Source organism: Lampetra fluviatilis, chromosome 51 (genome assembly GCF_964198595.1).
Source record: "Lampetra fluviatilis chromosome 51, kcLamFluv1.1, whole genome shotgun sequence".
Taxonomy (NCBI): domain Eukaryota; kingdom Metazoa; phylum Chordata; class Hyperoartia; order Petromyzontiformes; family Petromyzontidae; genus Lampetra; species Lampetra fluviatilis.
The window spans coordinates 367854-379829 of record NC_136325.1 but is presented as its reverse complement, the minus strand read 5'-3'; positions in this window follow the sequence as shown (position 1 = coordinate 379829).

Here is an 11976-nt window from a genome sequence, read left to right as displayed (position 1 = left end):
CCAAAAGTTCCTGTTTTACGTCGGGGTAGGCATCAACCGCCAAGGCTATCAAAGTGCTTCTGTAGGCGAGGGGCGACTCGCCGCCAGCTGCCACGAACTCATGCATGTGGGGCAGGCGTCGACCGTGTTCGACGCTCTGCTTCGCAGCGGGTGTCGCGATGCTCGGCGAATCCCTGCGCGCGGCAGCAACGAGCCAGCGGCAGATGCACCGCTCTCCTCGGCGGTGGTCAAAATGGCAAATGTGGCACGCGTGGTTGGCGGGAACTGTGAAATGGCAGCCATCTCCACCCTGCCCGGAATGGCGGCCATATCTCCCAAGGGGGGACGCTCCAAGGCACTGTCACCGGTCCTCTGTTTGTCCACTTCCGTACGGTCCACCGTCGGACTACCTCCCACGGCGATCGGCGTGACGAAAGCGACGAGGTGGAGGAGCGCTGTTGTTAAAGCGCCCAACTGCGTCTCCACCCTCCGCCACGGATCGCCAGGGCGAAGTTGGTGGGACAACTCCGCCGCGTCGTCTGCTACAGGTGCGACATCGGCACCCGTCGTGGGCTCCATCACCGGGGCCACGGCACCCGGGGTCGGCAGGAGCTGAGTCGCCATCTCGTCGTCGTCAGAGGACACTGCAGGTGGATTCTTCTTTTTCTGGTATTTAGACATTGCGTCTTGAGTAGAACACGACCAGAAAAAGTCCACTTCCTGACACCACTGTAATGAGTGGCTCCAACACGGTAAAAACTTGAAGTTTGTTTATTAATAAATCTTCGGTACAGACTTGTTTCTCTCTCTCTCTACGGATGTCCAACCGCTTGGGTGGCTGTGCTGCCCCGCGCCACGTGGCGCTCACCCACTCACTAACACGCCGCTGGCTGACGGCGCGCTAGGGAGCGGCTGAGTGGCTGGAGGTCGAGCCGCCACGTGGAAAGTAGAGGTGGCGGGGCAGCAGCAACGGGGAGCTCCTCTTGCTCTTCAACACCAACCCTGCTCGATGCTCTGTCCCTGGCTTACAGTGAGGGAAAAAAGGATTTGATCCCCTGCTGATTTTGTACGTTTGCCCACTTACAAAAAAATTATCAGTCTATAATTTTAATGGTAGGTTTATTTGAACAGTGAGAGACAGAATAACAACAACAAAATCCAGAAAAACGCATGTCAAAAATGTTATAAAATAATTTGCATTTTAATGAGGGAAATAAGTATTTGACTCCTCTGCAAAACATGACTTAGTACTTGGCGGCAAAACCCTTGTTGGCAATCACAGAGGTCAGACGTTTCTTGTAGTTGGCCACCAGGTTTGCACACATCTCAGGAGGGATTTTGTCTCGCTCCTCTTTGCAGATCTTCTCCAAGTCATTGAGGTTTCGAGGCTGACGTTTGGCAACTCGAACCTTCAGCTCCCTCCACAGATTTTCTATGGGATTAAGGTCTGGAGACTGCCTAGGCCACTCCAGGACCTTAATGTGCTTCTTCTTGAGCCACTCCTTTGTTGCTTTGGCCGTGTGTTTTGGGGCATTGTCATGCTGGAATACCCATCCACGACGCATTTTCAATGCCCTGGCTGAGGGAAGGAGGTTCTCACCCAAACTTTTACGGTACATGGCCCCGTCCATCGTCCCTTTGATGCGGTGAAGTTGTCCTGTCCCCTTAGCAGAAAAGCACCCCAAAGCATAATGTTTCCACCTCCATGTTTGATGGTGGGGATGGTGTTCTTGGGGTCAAAGGCAGCATTCCTCCTCCTCCAAACACGGCGAGTTGAGTTGATGCCAAAAAGCTCCATTTTGGTCTCATCTGACCACAACACTTTCACCCAGTTGTCCTCTGAATCATTCAGATGTTCATTGGCAAACTTCAGACAGGCATGTATATGTGCTTTCTTGAGCAGGGGGACCTTGTTGGCGCTACATGATTTCAGTCCTTCACAGCGTAGTGTGTTACCAACTGTTTTCTTGGTGACTGTTCTGCCTCACGGCAGGAGTTTTGTCTCACGGCAGATGGGGAGGGGGGGCGTATGTACACAGGAATTTCCTGTTTTTTATGCTGGTTTTGGTCACGTGACCAGGAAGTTGCGCATTAAGATTCCCGCTTAACCACGCGGGCGTCGGCCATTACGCACATAATTCAAGATGGTGGCACACATCGCGTCCCAGTGAAGCCAGCCTCAGTTGTCCATCGTGGGACTTTGAGAAGCATTGTCTATAAGTTTCTTTATGTTCTTATAATATTGGCAATGCTGTTGTAATGTTGGAATGACCGTTATAGTGATGTAAATGCCTTTATGGTGCTATTAAGTTGTTGTGGTAAATACGAGTCCTAGTTAGCAACGAAGCCTACAACTTTCTTTATTGTGGATGTTACTTGTGATTTAGTAGGTTGAGTCAGACTTGTGCCCAGGTGGCTATGTTGCGATCCTGAGAGCAAAGATGACGAAGTATCTCATCCACAGTTTTGTGTTATGTGTAATGCTTTACATTTGGGGTGCAGTGTGATGAATACACAATGTGCCTTTATGCAACGCAGCGGCTTGTGCTCTTGTGTAGTTGTTCGGTGGTAGTGTGGGGGCCTGGTCCATCCAGGGTCTATTGCTGGGAAACATGTTATCTGGGACAATGTTCTGGTGCTGTAGTGTTCATTGTGTTGGTGTTTCCGGGTTATAACAGATGCTGTATCTGTGTTTTCTCACCAGTTTTACCTCGTTAAACTCAATAAATGACGTTTGGAGTCGGACGTTCATCCTGGCTCTGAGGGTTTATTGAACGCGAGGTTAACTACTCAGCTAGCGGTGCAACGCAGCGCACAGCGAGGCCGAGACAGTAAAAAGACACTCTTCTTGAAGCTCCCAACCAGTGCTGCAGCCAGCCCTGCAGCAAGTAAAAATACATTCTTCTTAGAGCTCCCAACCAGCTCCTCAAGCAAAGAGCTCTCAAGCAGTCAGCCTGCAGCAAGCAACCAGCTCTGCAACGAGTCTACATTAAAATCGTGTTGCAAGCATCACAGCATGGAAAGCCACAGTTTAGCAGGGAGAGATGCTGAAGAAGATGATTTAAGCAATCCAGGACCTCCCATCCTGCCTCAAGAGGACCAAGGGAGTTCAAGACCCCAAAGAGAGGTCAGGCTGACACAACGGGCCTTGGAAAGTTATTATGCTGAGAAGCAGGACCTTGATGCCAGGATACAAAGGGCATGGGACCGGGTTGAAGAAGATATATCTGAAGCTTCAACGGCCTCAGACACAATGGCCTCAATTCAGCGGGCCATCCAGCGAGTGAAGGTGAGCAGCTCAAGCTACAAGCTGCTGGCAAATAAATATATCTCCCTCCTGATGAAGGTGAAAACAGATGAGGGCATTGAGGGAGTGCGCATGCAAGAGCACTTTCTTGAACTGCTCGATGATAATGTGCAGGCAGTGATACAAGATGCAATGGACCATGTGGAGGGCTTAAGAGAGACACGATCTCAGCACTCTGTCTCATCCAGGTCCACCACAAGATCTGAAACCTCAGCACACTCAAAGACATAATCTACTAGTATAGCAGCAGCTCAGGCACGCGCAGCAGCAGAAGCAGCAAACGCCCGTATTGCCTACATGGCTGAAGAGAAAGCCATGCTAATTGTAAAGGCTCGCATACAAGAAGAAGCAAGTACATTAGCAGATACTGCCACACGGAAGAAAATTGAGCTGGATGCTAAGTTAAGCACCCTACAACTCAAAAAGGAAGCAGCTGCTGCAAGGGCCCAGGCAGAGGTGCTCGAAGCAGCAGCCAACCTGGATAAGGAAGAGAATTGGAGTGAGTTTGGCACTCAGATACCTGTCAAGGACCGTGATCAACTCACCAGAAAAATATTTTGGACTGGTCTGAACAATGCATCAATGCTCCTCCACCAAACGATACTGAACAAAGGGTGGACGTTCAGGCATCGCCATCTCCACACCGAATTAACATGAATGCTGTCTACGGGAATGGTGGAAATGCATATCCTGCCCTGAGAGTTAATTGCCGACTCAGCGTCGCGCACGTGGGGTCAGACGTGGATGCACCAAGTCAGACCCACATTCCAGACAGTCACATAAGGGGATCCAACCAACGTGATATAAACCCTTTGGGCCCACAGTCCAACGCTATCGCGAATGACGGCATGCAAGGCAATACAGCCAATAATGCCACCTCACAAGCGCCAGTATGGACACACCCTGGATCAGCAGGACTAGGGGACTTTGCTAGGTACCTGGCTCACTGCGAACTAATCAACACAGGACTCGTTAAGTTTGATGACCACTCTGAGAACTATCGAGCCTGGAGATCTACCTTCAGGAATGCAATCCGAAATGCAGACATCTCTGCAAGTGAAGAACTCGACCTGTTGGTGAAATGGTTAGGAAATTAATCTGCAGAGTACGCAAAGAGGATCCGGTCAGCAAACATTGACGACCCCACCTCAAGCCTGCATGCGGTGTGGGAGAGGCTCGAGGAGTGCTATGGTAGCCCAGAAACCATTAAGAAGGCTCTCTTAAAGAAGTTGCAAAACTTTCCAAAAATATCTGGTCGAGACAATAAAAGGTTACGGGAGCTTGGAGATCTTTTGATGGAGCTTGAATCAGCCCAGGCTGATCCCTACTTACCAGGTCTCATTTTCTTGAATACCTACCATGGCGTGAACCCCATCGTAGAGAAATTGCCATTTGACGTGCAAGAAAAATGGAGAACAGCGGGTTCAAGATACAAGTCAGAACATCAGGTTGCATTCCCCCCATTCTCTTTTTTCTCAAAGTTTATCCGCAACCTGGCTAAGACTAGAAATGACCCGAGTTTCATGTTTTTCCAGTCCAGATCTCCCAAAAATGGAAAGAACAATGGCGAAACGAGGAACAGCGAGAGTGCCAATTTCTGTACACAAGACTGAAGTCTCTCCTATGACATTCGCAAACTCCGTCCAGGCAACCACCACAAAGAAAAAGATAGAGGATCCAGAGAAGCAATGCCCATTGCATGATAAACCTCACTCCCTCCAGAAATGCCGTGAGTTCAGGAAGAAGCCATTGGAAGAGCGGAAGAACATGCTGAAATAATTTGGAGTGTGCTTCAAATGCTGTGCTTCTACAAACCACCTTGCAAGAAATTGCAAGGCAGATATCAAGTGCGAGGAATGTGGCAGCGACAAACACGCAACTGCTCTGCACACATTTTACTCCAAACCTAGTGGCACTAAGGCTTCCGATCCCGAAGCAGAGCATGGCGGGGAGCAATGCGAGACCGCCGCACTCACTTCGTCAATCACAACCAAATGCACAGAAGTCTGTGGAGAAGGCTTCAAAGGAAGATCTTGCTCAAAGATATGCCTCGTCCGAGTGTATCCCAAAGGACATCCTGAAAGGGCAGTAAGGATGTACGCCATAATGGACGACCAGAGCAACAAGTCTTTGGCAAGGTCAGAGTTCTTTGATCAGCTAAGCGTAGGTGGGAATTCCTTTCCATACACGCTCAGAACATGATCAGGACTGATGGAGACAGCAGGAAGAAGAGCGAGCGGCCTCATGGTGGAAACCATGGATAGCACCATGAAGCTAGCCCTTCCTACGGTGACAGAGTGCAATGAGATACCGGACGACAGGAGTGAGATTCCCATGCCTGAAGTCGCACGTCACCACCCACACCTGAAAACCATTGCAGAATTCATCCCGCCATTGGATCATGCGGCACAGATTTTACTTCTGCTCGGCAGGGACCTGCTGAGAGTCCACAAGGTTCGCGATCAACGCAATGGACCTCACGACGCTCCCTACGCCCAGAGACTCGACCTAGGATGGGTCATCGTAGGTGGTGTTTGTCTCGATGGAGCACACAAACCAGACCACATTAGCACATTCAGAACGAGTGTACTCATGAATGGACGCACGTCGCTCTTCAAACCGTGCCCCAACCACTTCACGCTGAAAGAAAAACTCGGCGAGAGAAGTCAAGGCTGTACCGTGCAGACTTACAAAGAAACCACCACGACTTCGCTTGTACATCCACCGTCTTCGCTGGAGTTTGTTCCTCCACGTTTCTCCAAGCCAGTCCTGACTGACGGGAAGAAGACTAAGACGAAGTCGCTGCTCGTCGCTCTGCTGGTGGTCGTGGCGGTGGTTGCTGCGACCGTGGCCTCTCCGTTCCTCGACTCGGAGCTGTCGGCCGAGTGGGAATCTTGCACGGAGTTTCACGGCAAGGCCCCACAACCAGAACATAATATCCAAAGGCTTGAACTGTGTGGAGCCGTTCTTGCTACAGAGGTGGCGGAACTGATCTTAGACGAATTGGACATCAAACTGGATGCGGTCAAGTCCTACACGGACAGTAAGGTCGTACTAGGCTACATAAACAACCAAACCAGAAGGTTCTACACCTACATCAGCAACCGGGTGGAACGCATCAGGAGATCGACGCAGCCGGAGCAATGGAATTACGTTCCAACTGATCAGAATCCAGCAGATCTCACAACTAGGTCCGTCCCTGCATCTCTGCTGAAGCAAACCATCTGGCTGATGGGTCCAGCGTTCCTCTTACGACGAGACGGTGGCCCATGTACTACCAAAGAGACCTTTGGACTCATAGAGCCCGATCAGACAAGGAGATTCGTCCTCAAGTGACAACTTTCGTAACAAATGTGCTACCAAGAAGTCCACTGAGTCCACACCATTTTGAACATTTCTCGAAATGGACGACGCTCGTGCGAGCGATAGCACATCTAACGCATATCGCAGACTGCTTCCACCGCCCGATGAGAGGCACCACTGGTAGCTGTAATGGATGGCATCACTGCACAGTGCCACACACTGAAGACGAGCTTTCCAGAGCAAGGAAATCAATCTTCCGCTGTGTGCAACAGGCAGCTTATGCAAGTGAGATCAAGGCCATCAACAAGGGAGAAGACCTTCCTAGGGTCAGCACCCTCAGGAAGCTAAAGCCCAGAATGGACAAAGACGACTTGCTGAGGATCGGTGGTTGGCTAGGGAATGCAAAATTAGATGAGAATGAACGAAACCCCCTCATAATCCCAAGCCAGAGCCACATCGCAATCTTACTTGTGCGCCACTACCACGAGAAGGTCAAGCACCAAGGTCGGCACTTCACAGAAGGAGCAATCCGATCTGCAGGGCTGTGGATCGTTGGAGCAAAGAGGTGCATCGCCAGCACAATCCACAAGTGTATCCGGTGTCGTAAGCTACGTGGAAAACAGGAAGAATAGAAAATGGCAGACCTCCCAGCCGATCGACTCAGTGTGGAACCTCCCTTCACCTCTGTAGGGATCGACGTGTTCAGACCATGGACAGTCATCTCCCGCCGCACCAGAGGAGGGCTCGCGAAAAGCAAACGTTGGGCAGTGCTGTTCACCTGTATGAGTACACGAGCAGTGCACATCGAAGTCATCGAGTCCATGGACTCGTCGAGCTTTATAAATGCACTCCGGAGATTCTTCGCCATCAGAGGGCCAGCCAAGCAACTCCGTTATGATTGTGGAACCAATTCACTGGAACATGTAAAGAACTTAAGATCAATACGGAGAATGTCGAAGATGATTCTGTCAGGAAATACTTTTGTGACCAAGGCTGCACATGGATCTTCAATCCTCCTCACTCTTCGCATATGGGTGGAGCCTGGGAACGCATGATCGGGATTGCTCGACGCATTCTCGACTCCATGCTATGTGATGTCGGGTCAACACGGCTCTCTCACGAGGTCTTGACCACTCTCATGGCCGAGGTCTCAGCCATAATTAATTCAAGACCCCTGATCCCCGTCTCAACCGACCCGGAGTCACCATTCATCTTGACTCCTGCTACACTTCTTACCCAGAAGACAGACGTGCTCACAGCACCTACCGAGGAGGCCAGCACTGCAGACCTCTACAGACGTCAATGGAGACAAGTGCAAAGCTTTGCAAACACGTTCTGGCGTCGCTGGAAAAACGAGTACCTTACGACACTCCAAGTGCGCAACAAGTGGCAGTCTAACAGACCAGACATCCAAGAAGGTGATCTCGTCCTACTGAAGGACAACCAAGCCAAACGGAATGAGTGGACAATGGGCCGCATCCTCAAGTCGATTCCAAGTGCCGATGGAAAAGTTTGAAAAGTCGAGGTTATGATTGTGAAGCAAGGTGTCGCAAGAACTTTGGTCAGGCCCATAGTCGAGACAGTACTACTTCTCTCTCGCAAAGATATGGACAAATAGTTGACCCGTTGAAGTTGTTATACATTTGTATAGATAGGAAATAAATGGTGTTATCTCTTAGATACCAGACGGGGAGTGTTCTGCCTCACGGCAGGAGTTTTGCGTCACGGCAGATGGGGGGGGGGGCGTATGTACACAGGAATTTCCTGTTTTTGATGCTGGTTTTGATCACGTGACCAGGAAGTTGCGAATTAAGATTCCCGCTTAACCACACGGGCGTCGGCCATTACGCACATAATTCAAGATGGCGGCACACATCGCGTCCCAGTGAAGCCAGCCGCAGTTGTCCATCGTGGGACTTTGAGAAGCATTGTCTGTAAGTTTGTTTATGTTCTTATAATATTGGCAATGCTGTTGTAATGTTGGAATGACCGTTATAGTGATGTAAATGCCTTTATGGTGCTGTTAAGTTGTTGTGGTAAATACGAGGCCTAGTTAGCAACGAAGCCTGCAACTTTCCTTATTGTGGATGTTACTTGTGATTTAGTAGGTCGAGTCAGACTTGTGCCCAGGTGGCTATGTTGCGATCCTGAGTGCAAATATGACGAAGAATCTCATCCACAGTTTAGTGTTATGTGTAATGCTGTACATTTGGGTGCAGTGTGATTAATACACGATGTGCCTTTATGCAACGCAGCGGCTTGTGCTCTTGTGTAGTTGTTCAGTGGTAGTGTGGGGGCTTGGTCCATCCAGGGTTTATTGCTGGGAAACATGTTATCTGGGACAATGTTCTGGTGCTGTGGTGTTCATTGTGTTGGTGTTTCCGGGTTATAACAGATGCTGTATCTGTGTTTTCTCACCAGTTTTACCTCGTTAAACTCAATAAATGACGTTGGGAGTCGGACGTTCATCCTGGCTCCGAGGGTTTATTAAACGCGAGGTTAACTACTCAGCTAGCAGTGCAACGCAGCGCACAGCGAGGCCGAGATAGTGACTATGGTCCCAGCTGCCTTGAGATCATTGACAAGATTCTCCCGTGTAGTTCTGGGCTGATTCCTCACAGTTCTCATGATCATTGCAACTCCACGAGGTGCGATCTTGCATGGAGCCCCAGGCCGAGGGAGATTGACAGTTTTTTTGTGTTTCTTCCATTTGCGAATAATCGCATCAACTGTTGTCACCTTCTCACCAAGCTGCTTGGCGATGGTCTTGTAGCCCATTACAGCCTTGTGTAGATCTAAAATCTTGTCCCTGAAATCCTTGCAAAGCTCTTTGGTCTTGGCCATGGTGGAGAGTTTGGAATCTGATTGATTGCTTCTGTGAACAGGTGTTTTTATACAGGTAACAAGCTGAGATTAGGAGCACTCCCTTTAAGAGTGTGCTCCTAATCTCAGCTCGTTACCTGTATAAAAGACACCTGGGAGCCATAAATCTTTCTGATTGAGAGGGGGTCAAATACTTATTTCCCTCATTAAAATGCAAATCAATTTATAACATTTTTGACATGCGTTTTTCTGGATGTTGTTGTTGTTATTCTGTCTCTCACTGTTCAAATAAACCTACCATTAAAATTATAGACTGATTATTTCTTTGTCAGTGGGCAAACTTTCAAAATCAGCAGGGGATCAAATACTTTTTTCACTCACTGTATATTCACTCCCCGGAGGCTAAGCCCCACCTCTGGCCACGCCGCTCCTGGAACCTTCGGGAACGCTCCAGAGGCTTCCCTGGTGGATCTGCCCCATCACGTTTCACCTAGATGTAATACCTACTATAGATAAACATAGACTTTATAGATCTGGATGACTTCATGGACAATCCTTGAAGGTAGCCCGACGGCTTGCAGAGCACCTTACCCCAGGGGTTGAGCCCACCAAAACCCTTTATAAGCTAAATTTCGATTTAAAGTTTTCGTGACTGCAGGGATTCATCTTCTTGGTTCTTTCGGTAAAGTCACGTAGAATGGAAGTAATAAAATAATAAAAATAAAACATAATAAAATAAAATAATTCTCCCGACGTTTCGGCTACAACGCAAGCAGCCATCTTCAGGTGAAGAATGAGACACTGCCAAGCTAGGAGCTTATATATAAGCTGGGTTGGAGGTGGAGGAAGAGCGCCTTAACAAAAAGAATGTGCATATCAAGAGGAATTTAGCATATTCATGGGAAATGCGTAGGAGGTGGGCGGGGGGGGGTTTCAAAGTCATATTATGCCCATGCATTATGCAGGATCAGCAGCACCAAAGGGAGGGTGCAGGGAGTAGCATTAACAAAGGAAAGGAATGTTAATAGTATGTAGCTGCAGTTACTAAACAACCACGTAGAAAACTAAAGTATAAACTACATAAAAAACTAAAGTATAAACTGCATAGCATCATTAGTATACTTACTATACTCTACAATAAGCTGAGTTACTAACAGCAAGTCTTACTGCGATTAATTACGACTTTGTTAACATCTGGCTTTTCAATGTGTGGGTCCGGTTTCTTGTTTGAGAGGCGGTTGAATTTGGAAATCAAGTTGTCCTTACATTTAGTCGACATAGCGGCAGCTGAAGAGGCAGTCATTTTATCTACATGTTCAATGTCCACATCCTAAATCAGCAGTTGTCCTGCTGTATCGGTTCTGCCTGATGACGGTCGCTTGTGTTGCGATCGAAATGTCGTGATTTAGATTATTTTATTTCTACCTACGTGACTTTTCCGAAAGAACCAAAGAGTATGGATTCCTGGTTATTGTTGTATATGCGTGTTTGTTGTTGTATTTTCGTGTTTGTTGTTGTATATGCGTGTTTGTTGTTGCTGTATATGCGTGTTTGTTGTTGTTGCATATGCCTGGTTATTGTTGTTGTACATGCGTGTTTGTTGTTGTACATGCGTGTTTGTTGTTATATATGCGTGTTTGTTGTTGTACATGCGTGTTTGTTGTTGTACATGCGTGTTTGTTGTTGTATTTACGTGTTTGTTGTTGTATATCCGTGTTTGTTGTTGTATATGCGTGTTTGTTGTTGTATATACGTGTTTGTTGTTGTATTTGCGTGTTTGTTGTTGTATTTGCGTGTTTGTTGTTGTATTTGCGTGGTTGTTGTTGTTGTATATGCGTGTTTGTTGTTGTATATGCGTGTTTGTTGTTGCATATGCGTGTTTGTTGTTGTTGTATATGCGTGTTTGTTGTTGCATATGCGTGTTTGTTGTTGTATATGCGTGTTGTTGTATTTGCGTGTTTGTTGTTGTATATGCGTGTTTGTTGTTGTATATGCGTGTTTGTTGTTGTATATGCGTGTTTGTTGTTGCATATGCGTGTTTGTTGTTGTTGTATATGCGTGTTGTTGTATTTGCGTGTTTGTTGTTGTATATGCGTGTTATTGTTGTACATGCGTGTTTGTTGTTGTATATGCGTGTTTGTTGTTGTTGTATATGCGTGTTTGTTGTTGTATATGCGTGTTGTTGTATTTGCGTGTTTGTTGTTGTATATGCGTGTTTGTTGTTGTATATGCGTGTTTGTTGTTGTATATGCGTGTTTGTTGTTGTATATGCGTGTTTGTTGTTGTATATGCGTGTTTGTTGTTGTACATGCGTGTTTGTTGTTATATTTGCGTGTTTGTTGTATATGCGTGTTTGTTGTTGTATATGCGTGTTTGTTGTTGTATATGCGTGTTTGTTGTTGTATTTGCGTGTTTGTTGTTGTATATGCGTGTTTGTTGTTGTATTTGCGTGTTTGTTGTTGTATATGCGTGTTTGTTGTTGTATTTGCGTGTTTGTTGTTGTATATGCGTGTTTGTTGTTGTTGTATATGCGTGTTTGTTGTTGTTGTATATGCGTTTTTGTT